We start from the raw sequence: 13,715 nt of genomic DNA, 5'->3' as shown, positions 1-13,715 counted from the left end.
GTCCAGTTGGACTCCTATGTGTCACACACAGCTGCAGTGGCTAAGGGGGTCCCTCAAGGCTCTATATTGAGCCCTACATTATTCAATCTATATGTCGCCCCCTTGGCCTCAATCATCAGGAACAGTGGGTTTGAAACCATCTCCTACGCTGATGATACGCAGCTGATAGTGCACATGAGAACAACCCTGCTGTCACCAAAGCTAAGTTAATAAATTGTATGACTAGCATAGCAAACTGGATAAGGAAACATTTTCTGCAACTAAACTCCTCTAAAACTGAGATACTCCTGTTTGGCAAGGCAGAAGAATTGTTGCCTTCTGACTGGTGGCCATCAGAGCTTGGAGAAGCTCCCTCCCCCAGAGGTTGGGCGAAGAACCTAGGGGTCAGAATAGATAATAAGCTATCAATGGAGGAACAGGTGAACACTCTTGCAGACACCTGCTTCGGGACCATGCGGCTGCTTAGAAAGATCTTCCCATGGATCCCGCTTAACTCCAGGAAGGCTCTCATTCAGTTGCTCCTAATCAGCCGCCTTGATTATGGCATCTCTTTGCTGGTAGGAATTAGGGAAGATCTGTTATCTAAACTACAGGTTGTGCACAATACCGCAGCCTGTCTTGCCCTGAATAAACCAGCACCAACCCCCTCCCTTCCTCTCCTACACCTACTACATTGGCTTCCGGTCAGGAAACAAGCCATATTCAAGCTACTATGCTTGGTCTTCACGTCCCGGCATGGAACAGGACCGGTTTCTCTGACCAACAAAATTAAGCGGTATCAACCTGGACGTCAACTCAGATCTAGTAACCGCAGCTTGCTCTGCAGCCAAAGAATCAGGAAAGTTAAAAAGTTATCTGGCCCCCAAACATTGAATGACCTCCCCGATCAATTTCGTGCCTGCCCTAATCTGCCTTAATTCAAAAAAATGCTTAAGACCTGGCTATTCTAAGATCTTACATTGCTTGAGGCCTTTCTTTCTCAGGCGCCGAGACACCTCCCTGGGGATGATTGGTGTGCAATATAAATGAGTATAAAGTAAAGTAAAGTAAATGCAGGATGTTCCTCAGCCTTTAAAGTCTGGTGCCGACTTGTGAAATGATAGTGATTATTCCTTTGCTTGGGGGTTAAAAAATACGATTTCCCATTTTAATTCCCACAGGAGCTTTGAACACAACTACAGCCCGAACCGCTGGACGGAATTACACCAAATTTGGCAGGAAGGTTAATTTGGTTCACAGATCACGCTTTCAGTTATTTGGTGTATATCCATTCAGTAGTTGTTGAGAAATTTAAGGAAAAGCAAATAAGGATATCTGGATGGAGCCTAAGCACAGTTGTCATGGTGAGATCTGATTGACTGTCAGCATTTCAGCCAGAAAGCACTGGCAATCATCTTAGGACCAACATACATGATAGCGCACCATTGAAATGCATTATAGTGCCTGATAGATTTTGAGAGTCACAAAAAGGAGAACGCATTTGTTGATGGTACCATACTATTTTTGGGAATTGTGGTGTGCTCTAAGGTGATTTTACCCGATGAAAAAGTCTTGTGCTCAATCATGTTTGAGAGAAAAAAGTATTCTCATGATTTTTCCATAGAGGTTATAAAAGGTGCTCCATAAGCTAAAATGAGAGCATATTTCCTGTAACTTCACACTATGATTCTCAGCCATAGGAGAATGAAGTCTGACATTCTCAGTAAAACATGTACTTCCAACAGGAGCAGCCTGTCAGTTGATTCCGGTGTGTTCAACTGCAGCCTCCCAGAGTGTTCTAAAGAACAACTAGAGCGATAACAGTCTAATTCATCACAAAAGTATTTGCACACCTGAAGCCACCTTGACTGAATGAAACTAGTAAAAATTACGACATTTAATTTATCAATATACACAAAGAGGAGGCTCCTTTTGTTATAGAAATTCTGTCTAGTGCTGTAGAAATAAAAATCAGGACATGTTTTAAGTGAGATCTCAAATATATTCTTGTTGTACTTCAACAGGAGTAGCCTGTCAGTTGATTTTCTTGTGTTCTACTGCAGCCTCCCAGAGTGTTATAAAGAACAACTAGAGCAATAACAGTCTTTTTATGATAAATGTATGGCACACCTGAAGCCATCTTGATTGAATCAAACTGGTAGAACTTAAAATATTTAATTTAGAAAGGAACAAAATGAGGGGTTTCATTTTGTCATAGAAATTATGATTAGTGCTGTAGAAGAAAAATTAGGAAACGTTTTAAGTGAATTCTCAAGTATCTTCCTCTTCTATTTCATTCAAACATTCTGACATGTAGACTGAAACATGCACTTTCAATACCAGCAGCAGACTGTCAGTGAACTCCCTGCAATCAGCAGTTTACTACAGTGTTCTGATGAGCAACTAGAGTGCTAACATTCTAAAATTATGCCAAAAGTGTGGCAAATCTGCTGCCATCTTGATGGAATCGAAGTGGAAATCTGAAAGCATTTTCTTCAGAGGATACTGCAGTAAATGAGGAGATTAGGGAGCTTTATAATAAATAAGCCTCTCAAGATTGCCACCAGAGAGAAAAGAGCCCAAATGTAGCACAAATATCACCCACATGCAACCCAAGAATAGCCCAATGACAGAAGTGGGCAAACACCCTCACATATCGGGCTTCTTTATAAAATATCATGAAAGGATTAACATACCTTCCGCACCATTAAAGGGTGAAAATTTGAAAACGCTGCCATTAATGGTTACTTTGTGTGAGAGTGGTGTGCCATTCTTATGATTAGTTTTTACATTTCCTGACAGTTGATCAACAAAGTCAATTTTAAGGTATGTGAATAACATTAAAAAAATTATTGAAAATGTGTATGTGAGAATGTTATTACTGAGTATCAAATATTTTTGAGAAAATATTGGAACAATGGGCCCGATTCACAGAACTAACTTAAGACAACATCCTAAACTTACTACTTTTGGTAGTCACAGAATGGATTTGCGACTACTAACTTTACGTCTGCACTTGGGCCGGAGCGTCCGGCCTGGAGGCGGAGCTTCCGGCCCGGAGGTGGAGATTTCAGCCCAGAGGTGGCGATATGGGCCATGGCTAAATCTCCGCCACCAGCAGGAATCCCCAACTCGGAGCCGGGAGCTCCGCCTCTGGGCCGGAAGCTCCGGCCCGAGTGCGGACATAGAGTTAGTAGTCGTAAATCCATTCTGTGAATACCAAAAGTAGTAAGTGCACTCTGTGAATATCAAAAGTAGTAAGTGCATTCTGTGAATACCAAAAGTAGTAAGTTTAGGATTTTGTCTTACGTTAATTCTGGGAATTGGGCCATATATGAGGTAATGCATGAGTGGTTTTGGGAGTGGCTTTGTATGTTTAATAACAGGTGATAGAGCGTCATGTTATTCAGAAAATTGTAGGGGAGCACCATAATCACAGATAGTCAGCACCCACATATATAAAGGAATGTATTAAAGTGTAGTCATTAGAAATGTGGTACTAAAAACAGCATATATTAGAGTGAATAGAAATGTAATTACGTTATTCATGAAGATCAATGTCGTGTTTAACCGAAACTGTGTTTAGGTGATGCATAATGAATTAGTTCCCACATAAGGAGATACAATAGATTTAAATGTGTATCATATTAAAATTTGCATGTGTAGTTTTGTTTATTATGTACGTAGGTAATTGAATCATTGCTTATAAAATTGTTTTAGACATGTGTGTTTTAAGGTGTAAAAACCTAGTTGATTCTCTTTGCTTTGCAGTACGAGGCCTATTCGTGATTTCTTATGTTAGCTGAATATCGTAGGCCTGAAATGTATTTTTCCTTGGGAAGGCTCTTCTTAGTCAAATGTAGTCAGCAGATTTTGTGTGCATGCAAGGCTATTCAGTTCACATGCTTCTTGTTGCAGGTGCAAGGGCCTACATCTCGTTAGACAGAATATCCCTTTGTTTTAGGAGTTAGGAGTTAGGATGGTAGGAGAAGCCTCCATGGGAGTGTACAGGAATGCAGATATGATACTTACAGCGGAGATGGTGCCTGGGACCCAAGGACACCCAAACGGTTTTCAGACGAAGTCAGAGTTTCGATGGAAAAGTATGGAAAGGAGACCTGTCCGATGGGGCGTGTGAAGGGTGTGTTCTAATGTTTTGTGATTTTGTATTAGGGATAGTGCCCCGAGGGAGGAGAGTCAAAATGAGAGAAGGAGAGAACTGGAGAGGGCAGGATAGGAGAAGCAGCATCTTAGAACAAGCTCAAGAGAGTGTACTTCTGAGGAAGTCCTCACTACTGACACCTTTTTCCTCTCTTGTCTAGGATGATGCAAAGTAGGGATCTGTGAATGATGTCATCATTGATGTCATCAGTGATTTCACTGACCATGTCATGAGTGATGTAATATGTGAAGTCATAAGCAGTGCAGCATTTCAGGGGCTTAAGTTATAGTTAGCTCAGGTAACAATAACTGCTGAATTTCGCTGGTTTTGTATGAGTGAAATGTGAGCCTAAAGGGCATATTTGATGTAAAAAAATGTGTGTTAATGGTTATGCATGGTAATGGCACTCACATTGTAATGGAAGCATTGTAATGGTAACACATGGTAATGGCCGTGTTGTAAATGCTATTTCCCTCTATGTGCGTCATACACATGATGGGGTCACCCTAGTGCAGCCACACTGCATTAGGGTACGGATCGAGAGTAAATAAGACAGAGGCTGAGTCTTATCGGCTAGAGCAATGGAATAACACATTGCACCTCTGACTTGTCCTCTTCAGTTCAGGGAAGCATATACTACTTTTGTGGAAATGATCACCCCAGCAAGGTTGGATGCAGACGACAACCTGTGCATTGGAGAGGTGTCCTAGATGTGCCCTTTCTCATCCACTTGGTTGGTCAAGCTGCAATTATGACCTGCTGTGCCTCACCTACTTCCTGCCTCGCATGACACCTGTGCTCTGGCAGTTTCTCTCTGTGTCCATAGCCAGGAAGGGAGGTCTAATGGAACCTGCCCACCAATGGCTTAAGCCGGTTTGAGCCATCCAGACATGTATTCTTGAGAGTCCTTCCCTTTCCCTTGGATAGGCACTTTGAGTCTAAACAACTTCAGGAGGAATCACGTGCAGTTTTCCTTAGGGTCTAACCTGCCCAGTGGCTCCTTACAACAAGCATTGGCATAGCCAATAGGTTTTGCATTTGGGACCTTATAATTGTTTAGCCAGAGCTATTGGCTTTGCCTATGTCTTAAAGTTATGTTGTATAGCAGGGTGGGTGCTATGCAGCATGTTAAAAAGTTATAATAAAAAAGTGTTATAAGCATTTTTTTTACCTTATATATAACCATTAAGACATTATTGTCTAGGTGAGACCTAAAAAATTAGGTACTCCATTTTTTTCAAAGCCGATGCACAGGTTTCCTCGAAAGTCGGCTTAGGCCCAAAGGAGTCAGTGATGATCTTGGGACAAGGCCTGCCCAGGCTTGCAGCTGGGCTTGCCACACAGGTAAGTGGAGGGGGTGATGTCACGTGCATGCTGCAATGACTAAGTGAACGAGGACTTTGGATGAGACTGACAGTCCAAAGCAACGCCTTGTATTGAGATTTTGGCACTAAACATCTGAAACTACATAGTAGCGCATTAAAATGGGGCGGAGAAAGAAAGCATAACAGCTGCTCCCAGGAAAAAGGCTTGAGTATAAGGTGACAATGTAGCTAAATAAAGAATGCAGAGAGCAAGACCGGGCATAGCGAAGAGAATAAGAAAGTGCAGGAAGGAGGTAAAGAGAGGAAAGTGAGGAAAAAGAGAGAATGAAAAGGCAAATAAGTGTAGATGAGAAGAACAGTGCAGAAATATAGAAGCGAGAGCACGAAGGGGAGAAAATGCAAGTTGGATGAGAGAGTGTAGAGCACAACGGGTGGAGCTGGAAGGGCAGAGAGAAGAGAGATGGGCAGAGAATAGAGGCAGGAGGTCAGGGGTTACAGGCAGAAGGAAGGGAGATTGAAAGTAATGCCAGATAGGAGCTGCGGGCTTTACAGAATAGAGGAACCTGCATAGTGAATCTTTGCCAGATAGCCACCAGCCGGAGTTTCCTTCCATCCAGCAGGGCTACAGCAGGTATGAGCACGTGTGTGCTTCCAAGGTTATAGGCTCATGCATTAAACCAGAAACAGGGACAGATATTTAAAGTAAAGAGCATGAAGTTGAAGCTAGGACATGTATTTTAGGGGCACAACCCCTACATATTTGAAACTGCTTGCTTGCTAGTCATTCAGCAACGTTAAAAAATATAACACAGTGAGAGCGGATTGATTGTAGTCCAATTACATGTGGCCAAAACTGAAACTGTTGTTTTAACAGCTGTTTAGACTATCTCCAACGATTTTACTTTTGTACTCTCCAGAAAGATAATTTCTCGAGATTCTGACTTGTTGACGGGATTAGGACGTCATGTCGTTACTGCGCACTGTGTGCAGCAATTTCAACATAACACACAGTAATGTAATATATGGTGCACAATAATATGTGTGCAGTGACAGTATATCAAGCAAGCGTGCAGAGCATTTCCTTCTTCAAACACCAAGCAAACTGGCGCCCCCTGGACAACAGATCAAATGGTACTTCCTCATTTACATCCAGTTTCCCTTTAGATCCTGGTGTCCAGCAAATGTCACCACCTTAGATTTAACCTTGCACCGAAGCCACTTCTGGTTCAATGGGGCACACCAAAGAAAACAAAAAATCCTGACCCTACATCCTACATTATCGGGAAACATCCTTTACAACGCAACCATTACATCGCACTACACTTACAACGCAGTCATTACATCGCAACATCCTTTACAACGCATGCCACTACAACGCAGGCATTACAACGCATGACACTACATCGCATGACACTACATCACATGCCACTACAAAACAGGCATTACAACGCATGACATTACATCGCATGACACTACATCGCATGTCACTACAACGCAGGCATTACAACGCATACCATTACAATGCATACCATTACAACGCATAGTACCCCTACACTATCCAAAACCTACCCTTCTGTTGCACCCCCTGGAGTTACCGTAGTAATTTTTACCCCTATACTATCCAATACTTACCTGAAATGCAATGTAATGGTGTGAGTTGTAATGGTATGCGTTGTAAAGGTTTAATGTAATGTAGTGGAATGCGTTGTAAAGGTAGTTTCTAAAAATGCAATGTAGTGTCATGCGATGTAATGGAGTGCGCTGTAAAGGATGTTACGATGAAAAAACTGCTTTGTAAAGGCATGCATTGTAAATGTATGCGTTGTAACGTCATACATTCTTCATTATCTCAACCTATATGTCCCATGCTACCCCCAATTGTCAGACCGGTCTTCCTCCTGGTACTCGATCACTGGAACACCCCCACCATGCATGTGAGCTATCATGCTTAAAAAAATCTCTAAAACAGCATCTACCTGACGAAGAGAATGTGAAGAAATATCTACATGATCAGACAGCCAGGCCTTAAAGAAGCTAGGACTTCAGTTATTGTCATCAACTATTCTTGAGCAGGCCGGGCACTCAAGCACCTACCAATGATAACATACATAATGAACTCTAAAAAAAAAACCAGCACTCTTTTTTTTTTTATCTTTTACTGCTTTTATATGGGCACGTATATTCTGTGCACTACAAATCCGATTGTGATTCCTAGCGCACGAATTTAAAAATTGAAATTAATTTTTAAAACATTTCTCAAAGAAAAGGTGATGCCTGTGTATAGCAACCAGGTAGTGGGTGGGCTTTTCTCTCCACTTCCTGTTTTTCTCTCCTGGCTGAGGTGGGGTCCACTCAAAAATAATGACTGGAACTATGACGCGCAACGTAGGGAAAAGGGTTGTTGCCTATGGTAAGGAAGCGATTCAATAAATGCGCATAACTAATCCGGTGTGGTTAAAAAACTGGCATTTCTAATGAAAATGAGTACATTTCATTTGAATCTCTCAAATCGATGATGTCAATTTTCTGACCCGTCGAGGTGTTTCTACAAGTTTAGGAATATGTGGGAAAGGTACAGATTTGCTGAAATGATTTTGCACACTTTCTTGCAAAAAGTACACTGTCACTTGACATGCATAATTCATAGACACACATATACAGCTATGTTTACTCCCTTGCCCGTGCTGACCACGTGCAGGCATTTAACCTACACGATTGCAGATGACATAAAATGCACACTTGTGCCTCCAGTCGCTGACTACCGCTCTGGGCACCCTTACCTCAGATCTGATGTACCTGCGGCGCATATGGTGAAAGCCCCGATGGTCCCCGCTCCGGGGCCTGTGTTGTTCGGCCGGAGCAGTGTCTTCTGCTGCCGAGCTGACAGCAGCTGTTCCAGGTGCTGTGGGGATGAATGAGCGAGGAGGGGGAGAGGGCTTCCAATTTAAGATTGCCAGTCTCAAGCCAAGGGGAAGCCTTAAGCTCAAATGTAAACGCTTTTCTGATGAAAACCATGAAGACAATCCAACCTGCGGTATAGGTATCCCTCTGTCCTTAATGGGCTACATTTTAGCGCCTAGTAGTAATAAAGTGAGTAATATAGCTTTGATGGTTAATGCACCCTCATGCCATAAAGGAGTATAAAGTAGCCTGGTAATATTAACACCGGCAATTGCGATTTTATGTATAGTATACTACTGTTGCATTTATATTGCGCTTACTGCCACATACCAGGCACTTAACTTTTATGCAATCACAAAGATGACCTGTACAGGCAAAGGGCTGTGTCTTTAACTCTGTGCCCGGCATGCAACACGATGACTATGACAGTGGTGACAAGGGAGGACTTCTGGTCTACGAGCGCTTAGCCTTTGTTTCAGACACGTCTTTAACACACAGGAGCGGGTGATACTGTGCCAGGCAGTCCCGGACTGGCCATTGCGGGCACCGGGCAAGTCCCCGGTGCGCCGCAAGGGTGGGGGGCCGGTTTTGGGCCCATGGGGGCCGTCTTTGTTACAGGGCCGTTTATGCAGCATAGCTGCAAAATCTTGCGACACCAGCACCTGGGGGATCTCCGGGCAAGCAGAGGAAGCCAGAATGGAGGGCGGTGAGTGGCGGAAAGTACTCAGAAAGGGTATAATGGCGCAGAGGAACCCCTTAACACATTGGAAACCTGAGGAAGGGCCTTGCTAGGCCTGCAGCATTCTGCACGTCTCACTCGAAACACAGATTTCCAGGGAGGTTTTCCGTCAAGTACCGCAGTGAGGAAGGAGGTCTCTGAGCAAGCAGAACAACTCTAATGTGGCATTCTAGGTTGTTTCTCCTGTTGCTAGGAGCATTAGAATGTCTGTATAGGAGAAAGATCAGTTGCGGCTGAGCTTGCTTTGTACATGGACTGTTCCTGTGGATGAGATCCTTACTCTTATGAATAAACTAAAGTATTTGGAAATATCATCTACGCAGTGTTGATTCTTACATTTGGCGACAGAGGAAGATGGGATACGCTTGAAAGTTCGAGTAAGAGAAATACTAAAGGATCTCAACACTGAACACAGACTTCTTATGGCTAATGATCTAGCGCTCCTATTGAAAAACTGTCTCAATAACGCTACCTATCACCTCAATACTCACCATTAATCATGAAACACATATAAAGGCCCATACTACCAATGAGACAATTTTTTTGAGCGACTGAATCAGGTGGTATGATTAACTAAACTATTCACTTATTATTTACAAAATTATATACAACTGCAGTTTATCTATTTTTACCATGGTTTAAACATTTATTAATTATTAATCAGACCACCAAGGCGATTGAATCAACTGATGGTAACTAGATCATGAATAAACAAGACCAGCTTGTCATTTCAAATCTATTTTATTAACTTTATTTTTCAAAGAGAGAAAACATTTACGTTTTTAGAATCTTTATTTTATAAGCAAATAAGAAAGCAGCATTTTAATAAGGAAATGAATGAATAAACTGACATTTTCAAAGCAAGCTCTGAAACATGAAACATTAGCAGAACAACAGTTTCCATTCCCTAACCTATTTCCCTGTCTATTTCTCGCTTCACCTAGAAAGGAAAATCAATTAAAGTCTGCTGTCCTTACGTGAGCCAAAGGTCCGACAGCTTGTCACGTCAATCAGGGATCGGAAAGCAGCGAGCCAGCAACAAACGTTTTTCCTGCTCATGGTGTCAGGTTTTATACCTTTTTTTCTAGCTAAACTTTCTACATTTTACATACTTTAAAGCAAATTCGTGCTTTTCATTGGCTTTCCTGTGTCAGTCCACAATTAGGTCATCTCCGATTCTTGACCAAGTCCAGGCTTCACATAAGCCCTATTGTCTTTCACTTCCACATCTTTCAGCTTCCTCAAGAAAGTTACTTTTCCTCGAGTTTCAAACATTTACTTCCTAGCCTTGGCAGACACTTTAAGTTTCTGTCCTTGAGCCTTTTCTCCGTGAGCACGTTCAACTCAGCCAAAGAACTGCTTTTTCAATTGCTGATGACTGTGCAGTAAGAATCTTCACAGCTACTCATGTGCAACACATCGCTCTGGACAAGCTTTCGCGTCTGCAGTTCTGTCAACCATGTTTTCTGAACCACCTTTAGGCCTCACTTTGGAAACTATTATTAAACAAACACAAGACATCAATTAATTAAAGAATTGAGACCCATTCTGTTACCCACCCCCTTTACTAATTAATCCTGTTAATTATGTTACCTAGCAGAAGCACAAACAAGCAGCATTATATTTACTTCTCCTTTAGGAACTGCGCGAACTCCTTGAGCTTTTGTCACAGAAAGGACATAACATAAGCACACAAAATAAGCACATGCTATTAGTTAAAACAGCCGCGTTTAATACTGACAAAGACAATAGACAAGGTTAGTTTATTATTTTTCTCTTTGCGTTTGCAACATAAAGCACATTAGTTCATCCTGTGTGTATTGATCAATGTATTCTTAAACTAAGTTGATTAGTAATTATCACCACAAGCTTATTAATTTAATTAATGTTACAAGAGATTAACTTCACAAGTTTGAACAAAATGTTGTTCTTCACCTTGCTTCATCACTAACAATATTCAACCTTTTCTGCGGTGACCATGGAGTGCTCCTTTTGACTGTTGGACTACAAACTTTCTGAGGTACTGTGTTTTGCCTTTCAACAACTCTGCGCTTACACCTCTATATATATATATATATATCTCTCAAAACTAACTTGTTTATTTTTAAAGAGGGATGTTACCAATTAGTCTGGATTATTGATTGACTTCGAGCCGTAACGTTTAGACTACTAACTTCCTGGTTGTTGGTATGATTTTCTAAAAGTTTATTGTCTTACCTTTACTTCAGGAAGCTTAGTTTGTCTTTAAAATTGGCTCGTGAAAGCTTGTTTATCTTCAAACTGCACCCGTGCTCACTGCTTACAAGGGATTTTCGTGCTCCAGCATTCTGAAGTTCTTCTGCAGCATTAGCTGATTTCGCCTGGTGTGTGACGGCTTTATGTTCTGCGCTGAACGTCAATTGGCAAGCCATGCTTGAATTTCCCTATTTCATCTACAGACAAGTGTTTTTTGACGGTTTTACGTCCTACGTACGTTGCATGTTTTGGCGGCCATTTTAGATGTGTTTTTCCACTACTTTATCTACGGGCCGCGTATTGCTTCTGTGATACGCACATGGTTGGCATACCAGCTTTCAAGTAACGTCAATCACTTGTTTGGCAATTCAGTTGTCATGAAGTTTGGGCAAATTCTTTTAGCCGCATGTCGTTTCTGTGATACGCCCACAGTTTTAAGCTTATGCTTCAACAGTGATCAGCACACTTGATCTTGACTGACGCGCACTGGATTACATTTAAGAACAGCGTGCCACTTCTGTGACACGCACACAACTTTTTCACTTATATTTCAACAGTGACCAGCATTTTTCTTCAGTAACGCGCACACTTGTCCTTTAACTTTGATTCCAGCGTGCTTCCCTCTGTGACACACTCTCAGTGAGTTAAGATGTGTCTTTGGATTGGTATTGCAACAGTGAAACAGACACTTATAATTTTAATACTTGTCTCAGTGAGTTTCATTTGTCACACACTCGCATTGACATAAGAGGTGTCATGTTACATATATGTTGCTATAGTAATGCACAGTTAATATTCAAAAGTTTACGAGAGATTAACGTCACAAGTTTGAACAAAATGTTGTTCTTCAGCTTGCTTCATCACCTCCCTCATCTGGTGATTTCTAAATCACCAAATAATACCCAAAAATTTATACATTTTCAACCCTTGAACATGTTTTGGACTTTCTTAATATTAGTATTTCTAAACTTTAGATTCATCTGTTTTTCTGCATTTATCATATTTAGTTCTCCGAAACTCTTCTAATTCTATTTCTTTTTCTTTTCTAGGTTTGCAAATTCTTTTCTTTTCTATTACATATTTTCTTCTCTTATGTATCATGCAACTAATTTTTAACAAAAGTATCACTATAACTATGACTATTAAAGGAAAAACTATTTTACCTATAATTGAATTACCAATTTCTTGAAACCAGTGTTTAATTGCTGCAAATCTTTCACTCAAGCGTTCTGAAAAACCTTCGTCTTCTAAAGGTTCTACTTCATTATGCAATTCAGTTATATTCCTGATATACATTTCTATATTCTGACTTTTGTCAGGTATATAAGTACAACAATGTTGAACATGCAAAATTCCACAGACTCCACCCTCTTTTGCTAGCAAAATGCCAAGAGCAAGACGATTTTGCATCACCATAGTTCTCATAGCAATAAGCTCTGTATTCACTAATTGGAATCCACTTGCTGTATCAGTTGACAATCTATCAACAATTGTAGACATTTTTCTGATTTTGTTTGCATTCAAGGTTATTCCTACCATAGGTATTAATGCACCAAATATGTCTCCCATTATTTCTGTAAAGCTTTCCCTTCTAAATCTATTCAGGTGATGGCTAATTTCAAATGAACCTTTTGCATTTCTATCTATATGAAAAATGTTTGGAAAAACTAAACCTACATACCATGTCCCATACCAGTGGTCTGGGAGATTGTAATAAGCTTTATTGCCACAAACAAAATAAATTCCAGGAAAAATTGGATCTTTGCCTCCTTTAAATCCCCAACCCCCTATAATACGATAAGTATCTTCACATTGACTTGCACCTACAAAATAATTATCAAACAAAGTATTATCGCTTCTTATACATAATTTTCCACTAACAGGTTTATCTATGTGAATTGCAACATTTTCATTTCTACCATTAAACTTTTCATCTTCCATCTGCCAAAATTTAGACTTAGTATGTTTCATCATCTCATTTTGCTTGTAAATTGCCCTTCTCTCTTCCACCATATTTAAGAACGTTTTCTCTTCTGTTCTCAATTTACATGTTAAATTATTTCTAAAAGCATACCCATAAGTAAGTTCACTAGTTACTAGGAAATATTCCCTCATCTGTTTAGCATATTTCACTTTATTCAAGCTATCTTCAACTTTTAAGTTTGCAAAAATGTCATCAAAATCTGAATAATAATATTCTAAACGTCCAGTTTGATAAAACAAACTAGCTATTACACTACATGTTATGCCATAAGTAAGAGGAAGCATATTATATGTAACACCTTCAGACACAGAAGTAGGTAACTTCACACAAATATAGCAGTCTTTTGCATTCATTACCTTAACATATTCAGATAAAAGTCTTGAAAAGGTA

This window comes from Lissotriton helveticus, chromosome 5_1 (assembly GCF_964261635.1).
Source record: "Lissotriton helveticus chromosome 5_1, aLisHel1.1, whole genome shotgun sequence".
Taxonomy (NCBI): domain Eukaryota; kingdom Metazoa; phylum Chordata; class Amphibia; order Caudata; family Salamandridae; genus Lissotriton; species Lissotriton helveticus.
The sequence above is the reverse complement of the archived record's forward strand: the minus strand, read 5'-3'. Positions refer to the sequence as shown.